The sequence below is a fragment of the Marmota marmota genome, unplaced genomic scaffold (assembly GCF_001458135.2).
Source record: "Marmota marmota marmota unplaced genomic scaffold, marMar, whole genome shotgun sequence".
Taxonomy (NCBI): domain Eukaryota; kingdom Metazoa; phylum Chordata; class Mammalia; order Rodentia; family Sciuridae; genus Marmota; species Marmota marmota.
The window spans coordinates 9,580,065-9,599,396 of NW_026000241.1; the positions used below are offsets into that span (position 1 = coordinate 9,580,065).

The following is a 19,332-nucleotide window of genomic DNA, read 5'->3' on the forward strand; positions in this document are numbered from 1 at the left end:
CTTCTCCCAGGGCCACAGACAGCATGGAACCAGAGATGGATCGCGGAGGAGAGAGCAACAGCAAGACCCTGCTGAGCTCTCGCACCTGTGCTTGCAATTAGGCCATCGCATGCAGCTTTTGGTGCTTCCCCAGGATCTCCTAGCAGCAGCCTAGAGAGTCCAGAAATCCTGGAGTTAGGTGGCACTGCGAAACAGCGGAGGGAGCAAGAGGACAAAGGTAGGGGGGAGGGAGCTGAGTGGAACAGGCCAACCATGAGGTCCAGGCCAGAAAGGGTGGCACTAGGAAAATAGGGAGGGAGGTCCAGAGTCAGGGGCCCGTGGACAGAGGGCGGATTCTGGGGCATAGGAAGCAGAAAGGCAGCTGGGCTTGCAAATAGGCCATCACAGGGGCTAGGGTCAGAAGAGAGGTGTGTCTCATCATCCAGGAAGAGGAGGTTCAGGGCTTGGAGGCACCTTCGAGCATATCTAGTCTCCCTGCTCCAGGATGGGGAGCCACATCCCTGGGGAAGCCCGGGATGCCCCGCTCAGCATTCTGAGAGACAGAGGATGACAGGGCAGCACGCAGGACATTGCTTTATCCCAAGCAGCTGCACATACTCCAGGCCCAGAGAGGAAAGTCCACGGAAGAAACCTTCACTGAATCCTTCCCCCGACCCCACACCTTGGGGCTGTCCAAAGGAACTCCTGGGAGGATGGCAGTGCTCTGTGTCTGCCCTGTCCCACACAGCAGCCATTGGCCACATATGGCTTTCATGCTCCTGAAATGTGACCGAGGAACCGAACACTAAGGATGGCGTTTATTCCTTTCAATTAAATTAAAGTTAAGTAACCACATGTGGTGAATGTGGTGCACAGAGAACTTCAGATCCTCTTCTCTACAACAAGGGAATGCAAAGGAAAGGGCTCAGATAGGGGTTTCCGGTATATTGGAGACCCCAACTCTATGCCAAATAAAATTCCACACAGAAACACAAAGGCACCACGGTGGGCTACTATATAGGGGGCTCTGTACCAGCCCTGTCCAAGCCCTGGGCACAATCCCGCAGATGCTTCTGGGAATTCCAGAGCTGTGTGGGCAGAGTCTGTAGGCAAGACCCATGGAGGACAGAGCATGTTAAGGAGGCACCAGCGAGACCTTTAAAAATGTTTAAGGTGTGTGGATGGATCTTAAAATGCATTCGAAAAACACTAGCTTTTCATGTATGGTAAGGATATAAAACTTCCTTCTCAGATGTATTTATGTGAACAAGTGAATTCATTTAAAAGGAAATGATTAAAAATCGGTACATTTGGTTCACAAACATGTCAAAAATGGCAAACATGGCAGGAGCGTGGGAGGGATAGATGAGTCTGACTCCGGATTGGGGCATCCTCTGGGAGCTTGTGGGAAACACAGAACCCATGGAACCAGGAACTGTGTTTTCACAAGACTCCCAGGGACTGCTGGGCACACTGAGGCTTCAGAAACACTGCCACCGGGCCACACCCAGGTCCTGGGCTGAGGCCAGAAGCTCCATAGCAGCCAAGAGAGCCCTAGGTCTCAGGGAGAAGGGAGAGACTCTCACAGTTCCTTCACACCACACACCCATCCACATCACACACACACACACACACACACACACACATACCAGGACACACACTGCACCAACCAACACACCCATGCACACACACAAATGCACACCATACTTACACTCATGCACACAGTGCATACACACAGAGACTGCATATGTACACATACACATCCATACACCCACATATGCACCCACACATGCCTGCACATGTACACACTGCACACAAATGAGTACACACACTGCACACATGCATTCATACAAGTGCACATACAGCACACATATATGTACACACATGTGCATATACACAAGTGCACACAGCACCAATGCGTACACACACCGTGCACACACATGTGCATGCATTTATGCCTGCACACACAGGTGCATGCATGCACGGCCCTTAGGAAGGGGCTCCTCTAGGCTCTTGGGAGGACTCTCCTCCTTCCCACCTGAGCTGGGTCAGTCCCTCAGCATTTCCTCTACAGAGCCTCCTCCTGCTGGTTTCCACACTCTTGTTTGCACTGTGTTTCTCTCTGTGTGAGCAGGTACCTTGGGTTGTGGGGAAGGGGACAGTCATGATCCAGGTTTTGGCTTGAGTTCCAGAGCCTAGCAGCCTCCTGGGACATAGCCCATGTACAATAAAGACTTCAATGGACCAAAGAAAGGTTCTGCAATGCAGACGTCTGAGGGTGGTGGGAGCTGTGAACAATGACCATGAACTTCACTGCACCCAGGGCTCAGTCAGCAGCAGAGTTTTTATTTCTCCATTAATTCTTGAGACTCAACCACATACCTGGCACTAGGGGGAAAAGACTGTTTAGGCAGGCTCCAGCCACAGCCCTGAGGGCACAGGTACAATGAACACACTCTTCATGACAACACAGCACTGTAAGCCTTAGACCAGGCCAGACTTGGGGGCACAGAGTGGCAGCAATCCATTCTGGCTGGGGATGGGGTGCAGGTGCTTCCAAAAACGGGTCATATTTCATCGGGTTGGAGAAGAACAGAGAGGATATCTTCCCGGGCTGAGGGGCTGCTCAGAGATACACAAACACACAGCATTTTCCTGAAAGTGAAAACTCGAGGTTCTGGAACCCAGGTGTGCAAGGGTCAAATTCCTCAAGGCCCAATTTAAAAAAAAAAAAATCCTCAGGCCCTCACAAAGAAAGCAAAGGAGTTTGGACTTTATCTTGTGGATAACTGGGAGCCCTGGATGGTTAAATAAGAATGGAATCACCAGGATAAGCAAATGATTGAAAGCTGTGTGACCTTCGTAGTTGGTGGGGTAGGAATCTGGAACCCTGACACAGGTCGAGTGGCTCACACCCCTGCAACTATATCAGGGCCGTGCCCTCCTTCTCCACCTGTGGCAGAAATCAGATAACACAGGCATGCTCACGTGCTATCCTGCAGGGCATCTTGTCCTGATTGACATGGGGCACGTGGCAGGCTCTCCTGAACTGCTCTTACAGGTCCCTTGGTGCATACAGGATGTGGCTCAGCTAGGCTGAAAACCGCACTGTCCTGGGGCTCCAGCCACCATGGAGAGCGGAACCCCCTCCCCTGCTCCAAACTCCCTCACCACCTTCATGGGGTGCTGGCGCTGTCTCCTTCAGGCTCCTGAGAGCTGACCGGAAATTTTTCAGACATTTTGCAAGCTGGTTATTAAATAGCCATTATTAGGAACTGAGTTCTATAAAAATAGTTATTGCATACATCTTTTAAAATAGAGGTCATAAGTATTCAAAGAAACATTGCTCAGAGGTAATAAATGCCATTTTCTAATATTTACGATACCATTAGCTATGCTTTCCAGGCTATCTATGTCTACTGTACCTGCATGGTGTAAATTCATTTTATACACACACACACACACACACACACACACACACACTAGTTTTGGATGGACATGATACCTTTATTTTATTTATTTATTTTTATATGGTACTAAGGATCGAACCCAGTGCCTCACACGTGCTAGGTGAGTGCTCTACCACTGAGCCACAACACCAGCCCCTGTAAATTCCTTTTAATGATGCATTAGTGCACATCTCTCTCCGACTCCATGATTAATGACATCTCATCCGTGGCTCGGAATTGGCCTTTGTGGGAGTATTTACACCACGGAAATCGACAAATATACATATCAGAGCTTTTTCTGGAGAGATCAGGGTTAAACACTCTCCAGCCCACATTCGATCCCACCCCGTGGAAGCCCACCCACCCACTCTTCTGTTACTAAATTGGCAGATTCTTTTCCTACTCAGTCCTGTTTGCAAATAAGCAGACAGTACCGGGAGCAGATGGGAAATTTTAGTCAATGGCCAAAGAACAAAGAAGAAGAGCTCATGCTCAACAGGCACCTTCTCTGGAGTCTGGGTGTTCACTAGCAATAGGTGACAAGGAGGTGTGGTCTGCATGCTATTATCAGGGTTTCTCATAGGAAGGGGAGGAGATCCAGGGATGGGAGTGCCATCTCTTTTCTTCTCTAACTTGGGCATGGCCAGATCTATCATGGCACCGGGGGTGTGTTTTATATCATTATAATGAGATGTAATGAGCCAAAGTTTTCTGGAGTGTCAACATGGCATCTGGACTCTGTGGTAGGGAGTAGGGTGTATGTGATAACTTGACAGTGGGTAACGAGAGCAGGTGGTTATCAGTCTCCAGCTTTCACTTCTACAAGCAAGCGGTATCTGTAAGGAAACAGAGCTGATAGAACAATAGGTGATTAACAACTTGGAGCTCAGGAGGGTGCCACTTCCTTTCCACACAGGCAGCCCCATCAGTGCCTCTGGCCTTGTCAGATTGGAGCAAGGTGACCTGAGTGACTGCCTCATTTGCAAGCACTGGGTCCTGTTGTGGGGTTATCTGGGTGATTCTTTGTGCTGCCCAAACCAGTACCCCCTCCAACACACTGGCCAGACTCCCAGGGAGCGTGCCTGTAATGAATGGAAGAAGGTGAGATCCCTGCGGCAGGGAATTCAACAGGGGCCTGGCCTCGGCCAAGCCAACAAATTTCAAGTAGTTCTATGTTCCAGGTGATAGACAACTGTGCCGGGCATCTCTCTTGAATGTCCCTGCATAGTGAGGAATCCTCTGGGAAAACTCATTTATGAGAACAAGAACATATAAGCAGATAGCTCAAGGCAGCAAACTGATTAAACGACATCAAAAACAGAATAAGTGTGGGTGTGAGAATGCCCAGTGACCCAAACCAATGAACGAGTGAACTGGTACCAACACTGTGGAAAGCAGTGCGCCCCGTATCACCAGAGCTGAACATGTACCTACCCTAAGCCCCCAAGTCCCAACAGTAAGTGCATCCATCCACCAAAAATATGTTAGGATGCTCTTCACAGTCTCCTTGTGATAGCCCCTAAATGGAATGATACACACAAATATCTGCATAGTCTTTCCTACTGTACTGTGGGTCCTCCTCCTCCTCCTCTTCTTTTTGGAGGTAAAAAGTTCCAAGGATAGTTTGTTTGGGGGAGCCTCCACCAGCACCATTCCCCTCCCCGACCAGCAGGCAGGCACCAGAAGAATTTCAAAGGCCTAAGAAAAGTCCAACTGCAATGACTGCATTTTGGTTTTAAGAGTTCACTAACAGCTCTGCTTTTCCCTTTTAAATTTCACTTGTTTATTTAGCATTTTCTTATCTCTTACTGTGTAACAGGCATAGTTCAAAGTGTGTTATCATCTCATTTGCTGGGTTAGCTAGTCTTTGGTTATCTAGCCTCCTGGGCACTTACAATAAGGGCTTTTTTATTGAGCTCTTACTATATGCCAGCAATAAGCCCTCAATTAATTCTCACGTGAGCCCTCCCTTGGTGGGGTATGTTTGTTCCCACTATTGGGGAGGAAACAGAGGTTCAGAGAAGTCAAATGACTTGCCAAGATTTCACAGCAAGTCAGTGGTGGAACTTCGATACTAACCAAGATCCTATTTTAACACAAAGTGCAGGCGTAGTCCGTGTCATGTCGGGTGACCCACTGCACCTAAGCCACCTTGTGGGTCTGGTCCCGACTTGGCCTAAGGAATCAGAATTCCAGGTCCCTGTTCTGGCCTGGACAGTGGAGTTTCCCACAGCAATACTTTAAAGCCTGATTCATCCCGCCCTCCAAAGGTACAGAGCCCAGCTGTATAGTGGATAGAGCTACCCTGGGCACTGGAGAGGGGACGGTCCCTGGCTCCTTCCAGTCTCTGCGGGAAGGTCACGGCTCCTCCTCCGCGAAGCCACTACCCGTTTGCTTTGCCTTAGTGGTCTTCTTCCCTGGGTCTCTCTCTTGGTCTCGCACATGCACTCGGTCCAACCTATGAAACTGCCCCCGCTGTGGGTCAAAGACCCTTGAAAATGTTCCATCCAGTCCAAAGTAAGCGTCTCCCTTCCCCAGAAAGCCAGCTCCAGGAGGGCTGGGATGTGTGTGGGTCACAGGTTTGTCCGCGACCAGGCCTGGCACCCAGCGGGCACTCGATCAAAAAGGGGCAAGGGGCCGAGGGACCCCATTGGGAGCTCCACCGCCCCGCGCCCACCACCCCGGGCGCTTCCCCAGCGCGGCGGCCCGGCGGGTGGGGCTCGCCGTCAGCTATTACCAGCCTCGCCCTCCGCGGGCGCCGTTAATNTAGGCTCGGAGCGCGACCGATCGCTCAGCCCGCAGCCACAGAGCCAGGTCGTCCCGGAACCCCCGACCCCACCCGGAGTCCACCCAGAGCAGAGCTCCCAATCGGTCGGCTGCAGCTGCAGCAGGGTGAGAGCCAAGGCGCGGGATGCTGCTCTCTCCCCTGGGAGAAGGAGAGGTGGCCCTCCGACGTGGCTTCTTAGAAACCTGAAGTGTACGTGTAAAACTAAGGACAAAATTACAAGTTTCACATCTGAAACTGAAGTCCCTTGCACAGCAGGTTTGATACCCAGGACTCAGGTTAATTTCCAGCTATTTCTTTAACTTCTTTATTTCTTTTAATTTAATTTATTATTTTATTTATTTATTTATTTATTTTTTGGCACGGGGATTGAACCCAAGGGCGCTTTACCACCTAGCCACATTCCTTGCGCTTTTTATTTCCACGAAGTTGCTGAGGCTGGTCTTGAACTTGTGATCCTCCTGCCTCAGCCTCCTGAGTTGCTGGGATTACAGGTGTGCAGCCATCTCAACCGGCTTCTTTCACATCTTTCATGAAAAGATTAGTTTGGGGAGGGGAGAATGGTTTGGTTTGGAACCATGAGGCAGGAAAGGCAGATCATTCCCTATCTGGATTTTGTGAGTTCTTTTTGACAAATGTTTCCTATGAACGGTTGCGGCAGCTCAGGGGACAGCCAGCATCACCTCATGCCACCTGGGAGGTGTGGCAAGAGGGATTCAAGTCGCACCATTTAAAGACGTCTTTCCTCAGTGGTTCCTTTTCTAACATTCTGCCTAAAGGAAATACTCATAGTTCTCACAGAAGGTAGAAAACAGGATGGCCACCACCTTTGGATAAGACTAAACTTTAGAAACTTCCTAAGCCCACGATTAAGGAGTTCAATAAACTATGGAGCATTCACAGTGGTGTTCTTGGCAGCCTTAAAGTGGCCTGTTTATAAAATTTTATCTATGTTTTCATCATGTATTAAAGTGGAGGGAGTGGAAGTCAGAGTCAAAACCTTATAAAACGGATATAAATTTTTAAACAATTATGTTTAAAATATGCAGAGAAAAGGGAATGGGGAAAATGTGCCAATGTATTATCAGGAGTTTATTTTTTTGTTTCTCTTTTCCCCACCCCTCTCTCTGTGTCTTCTATAATCAGCATAAAAGACAATGAAAGATGTTAGGTCCAAGTATTTACACAAAATTTGACCCATTTAAGACCAAGTCCTAAATACTGCTCCCTCCTCCAATCACCTCCCCCCTCAGCTCAAAAACAACTCAACAAAAGGTTAATCCATAGAGATTTTTTTTTTAATATTCTCAATTCTGGATCCTTTTCAAAATTTGAAATGCATAAACACCCCATAATTATGTGAAAGGCAGTTGCTGCCATATGCCCCCTCATCTTCCTCACTGACTTTGGAAGGGAGACTTTCATACAGTTCTGGGCTCAGCATACCAGCCTTTATCTGGGTACCTGGTTCCCAACACCCAATTTTCAGGCTAATCGAGTCTCAATGTCACATGACTGCTTAATTCCATCACCTAAATAGTCTGCAGGTAGGCATGTTATGGCAAGATTGCAATAAATCACCAACTAGATCTTAAAGCAGGAGACAGAACCTTTATTCACCAGCTGGCAGGCCAAGGGGTAGGCTGCAAGTCCACACCCTTTGACCTCCTCCCCAGGTTTGAGTCTACATTTTATAGTCCAAAACCAATTAATGGTAAGTGGCTGTTGCTATGATTCAAAACCATAAACAAAGGTCATGAGATCTAAAATCATAAGCAGATGGGGAAGTGGGTCAAAACGACCCTAGTTGAGTACAAGTTAAAGAATAGTTGCCAACATCTAGACAATCATTCTCTGCCAGGGTACACTGTCCAAGAAAAATGGGAATCAAAGAGAGAACAATTTTACATTGAATTACAAGAATTGTCATTTTGTGTTGCCAAACATGATATGGGTACAGAGGCAGGGTGATCCCATGGGAGAAGTATTTTTTATGTGCCATCAAGTCTCAGGGTAACATGGAGTCTGTTCCGTCATTGTCCGTATAGCCTGATCCATAACAGGCACAGGTGGGCTGGGTGGTTCTGAAGTCAACTATGTATCCAGGAGTTGCTAGGGAAACCTCAAAGAACAACAAGAGGAAATCTTGGGCCTGGTGCAGAGGACACTTAGGCTGGATGGGTGGTTCCAGATGGCTGGGGGCTGGGTGGCGGATAGATTGGTGGGTGGGCAGGTGAATGGATGGGGTGGCCGTAGGTCAAGTGGATGACGAGGGTCTACAGAATAAAGAGCAAACCAAACTCATCTTGGCACAAGAGTCACTTGACCACCTAACAACTCCCCTGTATTTCCACCTCATTTCTTGCCACTCATCTTCTGCAAAACCTCACCCCCAGCTCTTCTGAACAGCTCTCTGTCAGCAAGGGCCAACTTCTCTGCCTCGACTCTTTGCACAAGATAGATTCTTCCCCTGGGGTGCTCTTGTCAGCCTGGCTGCTCTTTGTGACCCTCCCCACTACCTGTCTGGCCAAGGTAGCAGTTGGTCAGAAGCACAGACGTCCTAGGTTTCTCTGTCTCCCCATTCACCCAGCCTCATGGTGGGAGGGGCTGGAGGAGGCACCCAATAAATACTTGCTGAATGAATGAACGAGGTCTGTGATGAAAAGCTGTGAGGCAGAATACCAGTGGTTTCTGCTGCACAATAGTCACCTATGAATATGTGATATACATTGCCCCAAACCCAGGCGGTTTACAAACCCACTCTTGACCTGGACGTGAAGGGTGAACAAGCCACATCACAAAAATACTCCTCCTTCTCCCCAGAGCGGCAAACACCCCCAACAAATGAAGGGCTTTGTTTATAAGCCCCAATCCCCCCAGCTGTGCCAAAATGCCTCCCAGAAGCAAGCAGATTAGGGTCTGCACTCCTTTCCATGGGCCAAGGAGGTGATCCCTTTCTGCTCTCCAGGCCAGGCCTGGCACAAGGAATGTTAATTCTGAACATTACATTCCAGGGACCGGTCTTCTCTGTACAGCTCTGGCCACTGGTGCCAGCAATAAAAATAAGCAGTCGAAGGAACGTCACCAAATCCCTTTTTGAGAAGATCAGCAGGTCTGGGGCCACCATGTCAAAGTCTAAGGCAGTGATTACGCTGGAAGAAACCAGGGAGGCGGTGTGCCAAGTACTAACCTGTGGGGACAAACAACCCACGAGTCATTTTATGTAAACGTGTGCATGGAAGAAATGCAGAGAAACAAGAGCAGGAAATATAGATTTTTTTCCCCTCTTAAATTTTCTTCATATGCTTTTTGAACATCACAGAGGTGGGCATCGGATGGCACCTGACCACGCCCTGGGACAATATGCTCTCAGATTTGATGTTCCACTTCCCCTCAAAGCCTCTACTCCTCTCTGGGTCAGGAAGTGAGCTCTTCCAGCGCCCCTTTATCTCTGCTAACCCCAAACTGCTTAAAGCATCGCATCTCCAACAGATTCCCCTCCTCCTCCCAGAGCCTCAGGCCCAGAGACCTGCAGGGAGAGCAGGATTCAGTACTTCTAACAAGCTCCTTGTGAGGCTGCCGCTTGGTCCATGGACCACTCTTTGCAGAAAGGGTCAGGGTAGCTCATGTGTCCCCAGATCACCAGCAGCTGGGGGCCCGGCATGGGGTGCTTGGTTGGGGGAGCAGGAACTAATTCATAGCATTTGCTGATGATCATGGTATAAATATTTCCACCATAGCTGGTTCCAAACTACCACCATATTGTCCCACTGTGCAGGGCTGGGAAGAGGTGGGGACAGTTGGCTCTTATGAGCTGGTCTGGGCCATCCCCTATACCACTGGAGCCAGGTGCCATGGAGACGGCTGCTCACACCCTGGGGCTGATCCACAGCACATCAGTTCCAGGAATGGGCCAGGCAACCACTTGAGTGCTCACCTATGACCTGTGTATATGTTTGTGTATCCGGGTGCATTCAGGATGAGACTCGCTGTGTCTACAGATCTCCTGGGAGGGACAGAAGCTGAGTGTCAGAGGTCATAAATTGTCAAGCACCTACGATTTGCAAAGCAAGTTTTGACATGCCAGGCACCGCAGTGTGGACATCTCCTGCACACCCCAGTGTTTCCAGAACCAGTCCTGATTGGTTGGTTTCCAGAACCCCTCCAGTGGGCTCCCGCTTCATGCCAGGTGTAGTGTGGTGCATTCCCTGCAGCTGCACAATCTTCAGAGCGCTGCCACGGTCGGTCCCGTCCCTTTAGTTACAGACAGGAAACAAGTTCAGAGAAGAAAAGTTTGCTTGGTGGGAAGTAGCTGGGGCTCGAGCCACCTTTGTGCCCAAGCTGGGGCCATCTCCCCAGCGCCCTGCAGCTTCTCTGACACAGGACAAGAGCACTGTGTCAGATGTCACCACCTTCTTCTAGGACCCTTGAGACGGGGGGCTTCCTCCCATGGTTTTGACATGACCCTTGACCATGAAGGCACCTGGACACTCGAGGGGGCATGGCCAAGAGCCTGCAAGTCCACAGTGTCCTCCTCTGATCCCTTGTCCTTCTGGACCAGTGTCCTCTCTACATCTGTTCAGTATGCTCCAAAATGTGTGATGTCCTCCCTTGGCCCAGTGCACCCCACACACCTTGCCCTCTCCAGGAAATCTCCTCCCCCAAAGAAAAAGCAACCTCTTCTGTGCAGCCCCCAGGCTAACCCTCAGTCCTGAGCCGTCACTGAGGGTCTGAAGTGTAGCGCCCCACAGTGGGGAGGAGGAGCAACCAGTAGAACATGGTGGGTCCGCCTGCTGGGAGAAGCCTCCATTCATCTGCATGTTTGTGTCATCAGGACCTGGAAAACCTAGGGGTACCTGTGTCCCACCTCCAGAAACCCTGATTGGGTGGCTCTCAGTCAGGGCCTGAACTTTAGGAGTCTTTAAAATTCCCCCAAGGTATTCTGCTGTGCAGCCCAAATTAAGAGCCACCCTCTGCTGGGCAAGGTGATGCAGGCTTGTAATCCCAGCGCCTCAGGAGGCTGAGACAGGAGGATCTCGAGTTCAAAGCTAGCCTCAGCAACTTAACAAGGTCCTAGCAACTTGGCGCACCCCATCCCATCTCAAAAATAAAATATAAAAAGGGCTCAGGATGTGGCTCAGTGGTTAAGCACCCCTGAGTGCAATCCCCAGTACCTAAAGACGAAAAAACAAAAGCAACAACAACAAACAAACAAACAAACAAAAAAACACCACTATCTTATGCCCTTTTATGAACAGAAAGAGGCAGACAATAATTAAAACTAAACAATATCGGCATTCTAGGCACTGAATTGAAGTCATTCAGTAAATACAAACAGGGACAGCAGGCAGTGGGGGACTTCTTGAAGATGGTTTTATTACCCTGGGGGCAGGAAAGGGCAAATATTAGAAACATTCCTTCAGCCCAGAGCAGGCCAAGCTAGGAAGGGCAGTTCAGAGGCTCTGTTGAAATAACTGGAGAAGGACTAACGGCCCCCAGGGAATTCAGAAAGCCATGGGGCAATGGAGTCTGAGGCTCAGCTCAACAACTAGATGTGAAAACACTCCAGGCAGCAGAAACCACGCCTGCAAAGACACAGAAGTGCGTGCGTTTGAGGGGAACAGTCAGAGACCCTCGGCGGCCATGATAGATGCAGCGAGGGCTGGGGATGAGACAGGGCTGGACAATGGCGAGAGAGGTGCTGGGGGCCAGGAGCGGGTCAGCATGTCCCCCAAGGGCCTTGATTAACGAGTTGAGCTGGAGAACTTGACTCTGAAGGTAAAGCCAGGGTTAGGGGCAGCCACTGATAGAGCTGTGGTTTACAGATGCCAGGATGCAGGCCAGGCTGGAGCTGGGTAGCGAGCAGAGTGAGGATGCTGCCAGAGCCGATGGGCATGGAGAGGAGGGAAGAGGCTGGACAGGAACTCTAGACGTTTCCAACCAGGGCAGATCCATAAGGATGACTTTTAATTTTTTTTTAACCTGATCTTTGGTTATTCACAAAACATTGAGTAGGTTTGAGTCTCAATGGGAAACTTTTGGAAGTGGAAGGAGATGAATGAGGAGAAGGAGGCACTGGGAAGGAGTGTCACACTGGGCAGAGCAGTATGTCTCCAAGGGGGGCCTGGCCCAGCAGCTTCAGTGTCACTCGGGACGCGCTTTGACAAGTAGACCCATGTCCGTACACAGCCGCTCACCCCCACAGAGAAAAACTCAGGTTAAAGAATCCAAGTGGTGGTTTTTATTGAGCACAAAGGTCTGTAAGTGGAGAAGATCTACAAAGATTTTGGAAGCCTCAGTTAACTTCCCCCCAAAGTGGTTTTTCTGTGTCTTTGTGGGCCTCAAAGGAGACAGCACAATGGGAGGGCTCACAGAGACAAATGTCACACATGGAGGGGACAGCTGTCACAGAGAGGGGTCTCTCTTCCAGTGAGATTCTTAGGTTTAGCAACAGATGAGGTACTGCTATGGTCATTAGAAAAATCATAATAACATGCTCTAGAACAACCTATTGTACTTGTCTGGGAGTTATAAATGTGATATATAAGTTCATGGTCAAGATTCTGGGAAATACAGATATGTGCAAAGACTAAAATACAAAATCACCTGAAATTCCACCAACCAGAGGTAACAGCAGTTAACATTTTTCCTTTAAAATATTAGAACCACATTTCTTTTTACTATCATTTGATGTTTGTATTCAAAATAAACCAATTGGCCAGTGCAGTGGCACATACCTGTAAGCTGAGGCAGAAGGATCACAAGTTCAAAGCCAGTCTTAGCAACTTAGCGAGGCCCTAAGCAACTTAGTGAGGCTCTGCCTCAAAATAAAAAGGGCTGGGGATGTGGCTCAGTTATTAAGCCCCCCCGGGTTCAATCCCTAGTACCAAATTTTTAAAAATGAAATTAACCTATTGCAATTACTTTAAAGTCTTGTCATATATGTTGAAAATATTAATTTAAATAGCTTCATAACATCCCATTCACAGAGGCTTCATGATGTATTTAACTATCCCCCAGTTGTAGAACTTTAGGTGATGTAAAGTTTATTTCTGTTATAACCTGATGGTCATTGTCTTTCTAGTGGAAGAGTTTGATCCATTTATATTTATTATCAGGTTATGTTCGCTGCCATTTCTCATCATGTTTTGTTCTGCCTTGCAGTTTGCTTTTTGTGGGCGTTGTGGTTTTTTTTTTTTTATCTTTTACAATATAAAGTCTATTTTGCTTCTTAAGTCCTATTTTTATTCTACTAGTAGTTACATTTTTAAAAAAGAGGAGCATTTATTTTCTCTATCCGTATTAAGAATAAAATGTTATCTGCGAAAGTTGAAAAATTGTAACCTGCTTAGTCTGTTTTCTGTTGCTATAATCGAACACCACAGACCAACTTAGAGAGACAAGAGGTCTGTTTGGCTCATGGTTCTGGAGACTGGGAAGTTCAGGAACATGGCACCTGCATCTGCTTGGCATCTGTGCTGTGTCATCTTGTGCTATGTCATAACAAACCACGGGTGTTAGAGAGTAAGTACCAGAGGAAGCATGAAATCATAACAAAGCCACTCCCTCAACCCAAGAATTCCTTAGTTCATTAATCCAGAGCCCTCACAACCCAGTCGCCTCCAAGGATCCCACCTCCGAATACCATTAAAAACTTTGGAATTCAGTTTCCAACACATGAAATTTGGGGAACACGTTCACCCCATAGCACACACTTTCACTTCTTCTTTCTTTCCTTACCCACACCCCACTTATTAAATTTTGTTGACTTAATCTGAGATTTCAGACACGTGAAGATGATTATTTTACTATTAATAGGTTGCCTCTTCTTACTTAGGGATTCCGTTTTCCTTTTGCATTTACAATGAAATTAACCATTATTTCAGACTTCACTCTGTTCCGTCTATCAACTGCCACTTGGTTCTTTTACGACACAACTCCTTAACTCGGTTTTTCCCTTTTATCCAACTCTTTGGTTTACCAGCAAGTAAATATTTCAGGAATACTAAATAGGTGGGTCACTTTCTGAGTGTGTCTGACAATATCTTTCCTTTGTCACTCCATGACTGGCCTACAATCTTTTTTTTTTTTTAAGATGGACACAATATCTTTATTCATTTTTTTTATTTTTATGCGGTGCTGAGGACTGAACCCTGTGTCTCACAGGCACGAGGCAAGTGCTCTACCGCTGAGCTACAGCCCCAGCCCTGCCTACAATCTTTTTACTCAAAAAAAATCTAGAGAAGCTTCTTTATTGTCTTCAGCTTTTTGGTTCCGAGGAGGAAGGAAACTCTGCAGCCAGGTTTAAATTTATTCATTCTTAGGTATTCTGGATACCTAAAATATTATAGAAGTTTATATGATCTCATAATCTCCCCCCAAATCCCAGGCAATGTGCACATGTATTCAACATGTTCTCACCAGCCCTATCTAGGACAGTGAGCCCTGGCCTTGCACACACCCAGGTAAACGCTGGTGGAGTTGGTGACTGCCTGTTCCAGGGCAGAGTCTGCCGTGTTCTTGCCTCCTCAGGTCCTGAGCTAGAGCAGGTGCTGCTGGCCATGTCTCTTCTCTGTTCTTAGGATTTCACGGGACGATTTCTTAACATTGTAGATTTTCTCCACTTATTGCCACATTATGGGGCTTGAAATTCAGCCATCAAGGTTTGTTTTCTTGCTTTTTTTTTTCCCCCATCCTCAGAAAACCCTTTGTCTTCTTAACCTGGTCTGTTTCATTGCTGCCTGGTGTTGTCCCGGAAACATGTCTTTCTTTCTTTTCTTCTACTTCTCATAACAAATCTATTTCAGAGGAAGGCGAGCTCTGTCACACTCCAGGGGTGCTTCTCTTTCGATATACAGTGTCTTATCATAGGTCCAAAGGTTGCTTTCATGAGGGTTCATCCTTTCAGAGGGAGGTGTTAGCCATGACGGCCTTGCCAGTATTCCTCTTATCTACTATAGACACGAAGTCATGTCAGAGGTTAAAATAGTGATACTGTGAATTAAAACACACACACAGTTTTTAGCACCATAATGTACCTCACCAGATCTTTCCAGTGTTATTCCCTGGTATCAACCTCATGACCTGTCCACCCCAGTAGAACCACCACTGTCAACAAATGTTTATTGAGCACTTACTGTGTGCTGGCCATTCATTAGGGTAGAACTCTGCAGTAAGTCAGGTAGACCCCATCCCTAACCTCAGTGAGATGTTTGGGGGTTTGGGAAAGGTGAGCAGACCAGGAGACACTCAGTGTATGGGCAAGGACCTCGACAGCAGGGGCTGTGATCCCAGAGAGGGGAGCCCTTAGTTTCAGGCAGTTGGTAAAGGCTCCTACAGGAAGTGATGGGTGGGGAAGACCCAGTGAGACCTGAAGGAGACCTTCCTGTAGTCTGCAGACATTCCCTGGGCTCCAATTCCCTGCCCTGTGCTGCTCAGGGCCAGGCAGGGAGCGTGAGCTTCCACACCAGTCTGGAGGCAGACACCAGGCAAACGATGTGATTATTGAGTTTCAACCCAGGTAACTGCTCGGCAGGACAGTCAAGCAGGGCTAGGGGTCAGAGGGCATGGGGGCCAAATCACCCTTTGGCAGTCAGCAGAGTAACTGGACAAAAATGTGAGCATAAGACAGTTGTTAGTCTCAAAATGTCTCCTACAAGAGACTTCCTTGTTTCAAACGGGAGAAACCTCACGGACAGCATCCTACCCAAATGAGTCAAGTCAACAGCACCAAGAAGAGAGCAAATTCATCTTGTGGCTCTGGACATGCACACAAGATCCCCTCAGCGTTTCTTCCAAAATCCAAAGTGCAACATATTCCACAAAGAACTGGTTGGTCAGCTTCCAAAACGCTAAGGTCACACTGGACAGTCTGGGGAGACCTTGCAACCAGAGGCCACATGTGATTGAGAGTGGCGTTCTACACCAGAATGAAAGACATCAGTGGGTAGTTGGTAAAATCTCAACAAAGTCTGTAGATTAAATAAGATGACAGTGTCAGCGTTAATTTCCTGATTTGGCTCATTGCATAAGATCATGTAAGAGAATGTTGTTTTTAAGAAATAAGTGATAACACGACCCAAGGGGCACTGGTGGCCCGTCCTCCCACCACATTAACACAGAACCTGGTTTGTTTCACCATGCGTCTGGCCAAGCGCAGCACAGCGGCTACACAGAAAAGATGGACAAGATGGGAGAGGGGGCCCATGACATGTAATCACTAAATTCCAACTAGAATTAGCCAATGGCTAAATTTGAGCAGAGCTTTGCTTTGAGGTGGAGGGTTCTCGGCGGGTTCAGTCGGAGTTGCTGGCCTGCATGGCAGAGATCTTTGGCACAGAACTGACCTGGAATAAGAGATTCACCTTTGAGGCTGGTGCCCAGGGGGCTGTCTCCACTGGCATGCCACCGAGCGGCCACACCAAGCTGACTTGTGTTTCCAAGGACATCCATATGTTGCCTTTCAACACTCAACCTTGGGGCAGATGCAGATACAGGTGGGAAAGGAAGAAGAGTGAGGTCCCCGAGGGATGGTACTGGGGCCCCTGGTGTGGGCGGGTCCATGGTGTGATGTCCCCGATGCTCGACCATGCAGTGTGCTCCCTACTAACCTGGAGCTGGGATGCACAGCAGAGATCTGTGTCCACCCCGGGTACCAAGGCGGGGCCCTGGACACTGAGCAGCCAGCAGGTATTGAGGAGGGGTTCTCTATCCAGGACCCCTGGTGTATCATTTCCACTCCACCACTCCTGGCACTGACATCCGGCTTTCAAATAGGATGACATCTCACTTAGCAGATGTGTTTACCAAAGATGTGAGGTCGCTCGATGGGCACCTACAGGTGGCTGTGTCATTAACACCTGTGACTGGGTCAAGGGCTGTGGCCACCAGGCAGGGTGCGTGCAGGTTTAGCTTTTGAGGAGGATATAGTTGAGGTTCTGGATCTCAAGGCACACTATACAATGAGCTGACATGGGACCCACCACATTGTGTATGCTCCTAAGGCTGGGGGTTGGTAAAGCATGCTAAGGACTTCAGGTGGGAATGCAGGGATAATTGTATCCGTGACTATTTCTATGGATTCTGATGCTCTTCTATCTGTATGGCTTCAATGTCAGACTTTTCATATGTGAAAATCTACAAAGTTTGGGATACCCCCTGTTATGGTTTAGATGTGGTGTCCCCCAAAAGCTCACGTGTGAGACAATGCAGGGTTTGGAGGAGACATGATTGGGTGATAGCCTTAACCTAATCTGTGCATTAGTTCCTGATGGGATAAACTGAGTTGTAACTGAAGGCCAGGGCTGGCTGGAGGAAGTGGTTCACTGGGGGCATGGCTATGGGGTACATATTTGTATTTGGCAAGTGGAGTCTCTCTCTCTCTCTCTCTCTCTCTCTCTCTCTCTCTCTCTTCTAATCATCATGGGAGCTGCTTCCCTCTGCCACACTCTTCCGCCATGATGTTCAGCCTCACTTGAGCCCCGAGGAATGGAGCCTGCTGTCTGAGACCTCTGACACCATGAGCCCCCAGATAAACTTTTCCTCCGAAAATTGTTCTGGTCAGATGCTTCACAGCAGCGAAAAAGCTGACTAAACCATCCCCTCATCCCAGACTCCTTTGGGCTTGTCTCAGGAAGACGTCAGCTCAAGCTAGGACCTCTCACCCCTGGCCGAGACATGGTGCACCACCTGCTGACCATCAGCCCAGCTGAGGGTACAGAGGAGGACCTTTCTGGGACAAGTGTAGCTGGCTTCATGGTGGAGCAGAGGTGTTTACTGTGCTGTCTCCAGTCCCTGGCCCATGCCTAAGGACTTCCCTCTCACTGTGGATATCTGGTCCAGAGATCTCAAGTAGAAATCAGCAAGAAGTCTTGGTTTCTGGGGCTTTGAAGTCTTCTGGCCATCACTAAAGACAGATGGGCTGAGATATAAGTATCTACTGAGGCCAGCTGACCAGGAAAAAACAGGTGGTAGCAACTGAACTCTTCTAATATTAAACCAAAAGGAGAACCATGAAAATATGATTGTTTTCTTAGATCATCTAAGATGTCACTGCAAATTCTCTTAAAATCCTGTAGAATTCCATTTCTTTCACTTTGCTACAATATGGATTTTTCTTAACATTTTTTTAGTTGCCCATGGACCTTTAAGTTATTTATTCATATGCCGTGCTGAAAATCGAACCCAGTGCCTCACACATGCTAGGCATCTTCCCCTGGGCCACAACCCCAGCCCCAATATGGATCTTTTCAAATCCCCACTTTATATTATCTCATTCACCCAGGATGAGAGTGTCAATTTAGAGAGGATCCTTCTAATAAAAGTTCAAACTATTAAAAAAATTTTTAAAATATTTTACCATAGCATTTAAAAAATACATGCTGAGATATTAAAAAGTAAAAAGGGAGGGGGAAGTAGTGGTTTAAAACAACTACAGTTGCCCAGTGCAGTGGAGCATACCTGTAATCCCAGCAGCTCAGGAGGCTGAGGCAGGAGGATCACAAGTTCAAGGCCAGCCTCAGCAACTTAGTGAGGCCCCAAGCAACTTAGCAAGACCCTGTCTCTAAATAAAAAATTAAAAGGGCTCAGGGTGTGGCTCAGTGGTTGAGCATCTCAGAGTTCAATCCCTGGTACCAAAACAAACAACAACAAAACAAACAAGCATGACTATAATTAACCACTTCTCACAGTTTTGTGGGTCTTCTGAGCAGCTCCTCTACTGCCTGCCTGGGGCCTTTCTCATGCAACTACAAGGTCCCTCGCACACCTGGCAGTTGGCACAGTAGGTGGGGGCCTGAGGTTCTCCTGCACGTACATGGCTTGTCCTCAGAAACCTGGAAGGGGCCTCTAATATGATAGTCACAGGGTCATGCTCCAAGTCCCAAGGCTTGAACTCCGGAGCCGATGACATCTTTCTTCCCTACATTCTACTGCACAAAGTCCCAAGTTCAGCCCAGACTTATGGGGTGGGAATTAGACCCCACTTTCAGGAGCTCTAAGAATGGGTGGCCATATTTAATCTACCAAGCGCGCCCCATCAGGATACACAGGAACAAACGCACCCCTGCAGGCCCCGTCCGCGGCTCTCTAACACCACAGACTCCTTGAGCAGATCCAGCA

General features: G+C 48.1%; 1 pseudogene; it reads left to right on the top strand.

Moving 5' to 3' along the window:
• Positions 1 to 15,779: 15,779 nt before the first annotated feature.
• On the top strand, positions 15,780 to 17,503 carry LOC107145090 (annotated as a pseudogene).
• Positions 17,504 to 19,332: the final 1,829 nt, after the last annotated feature.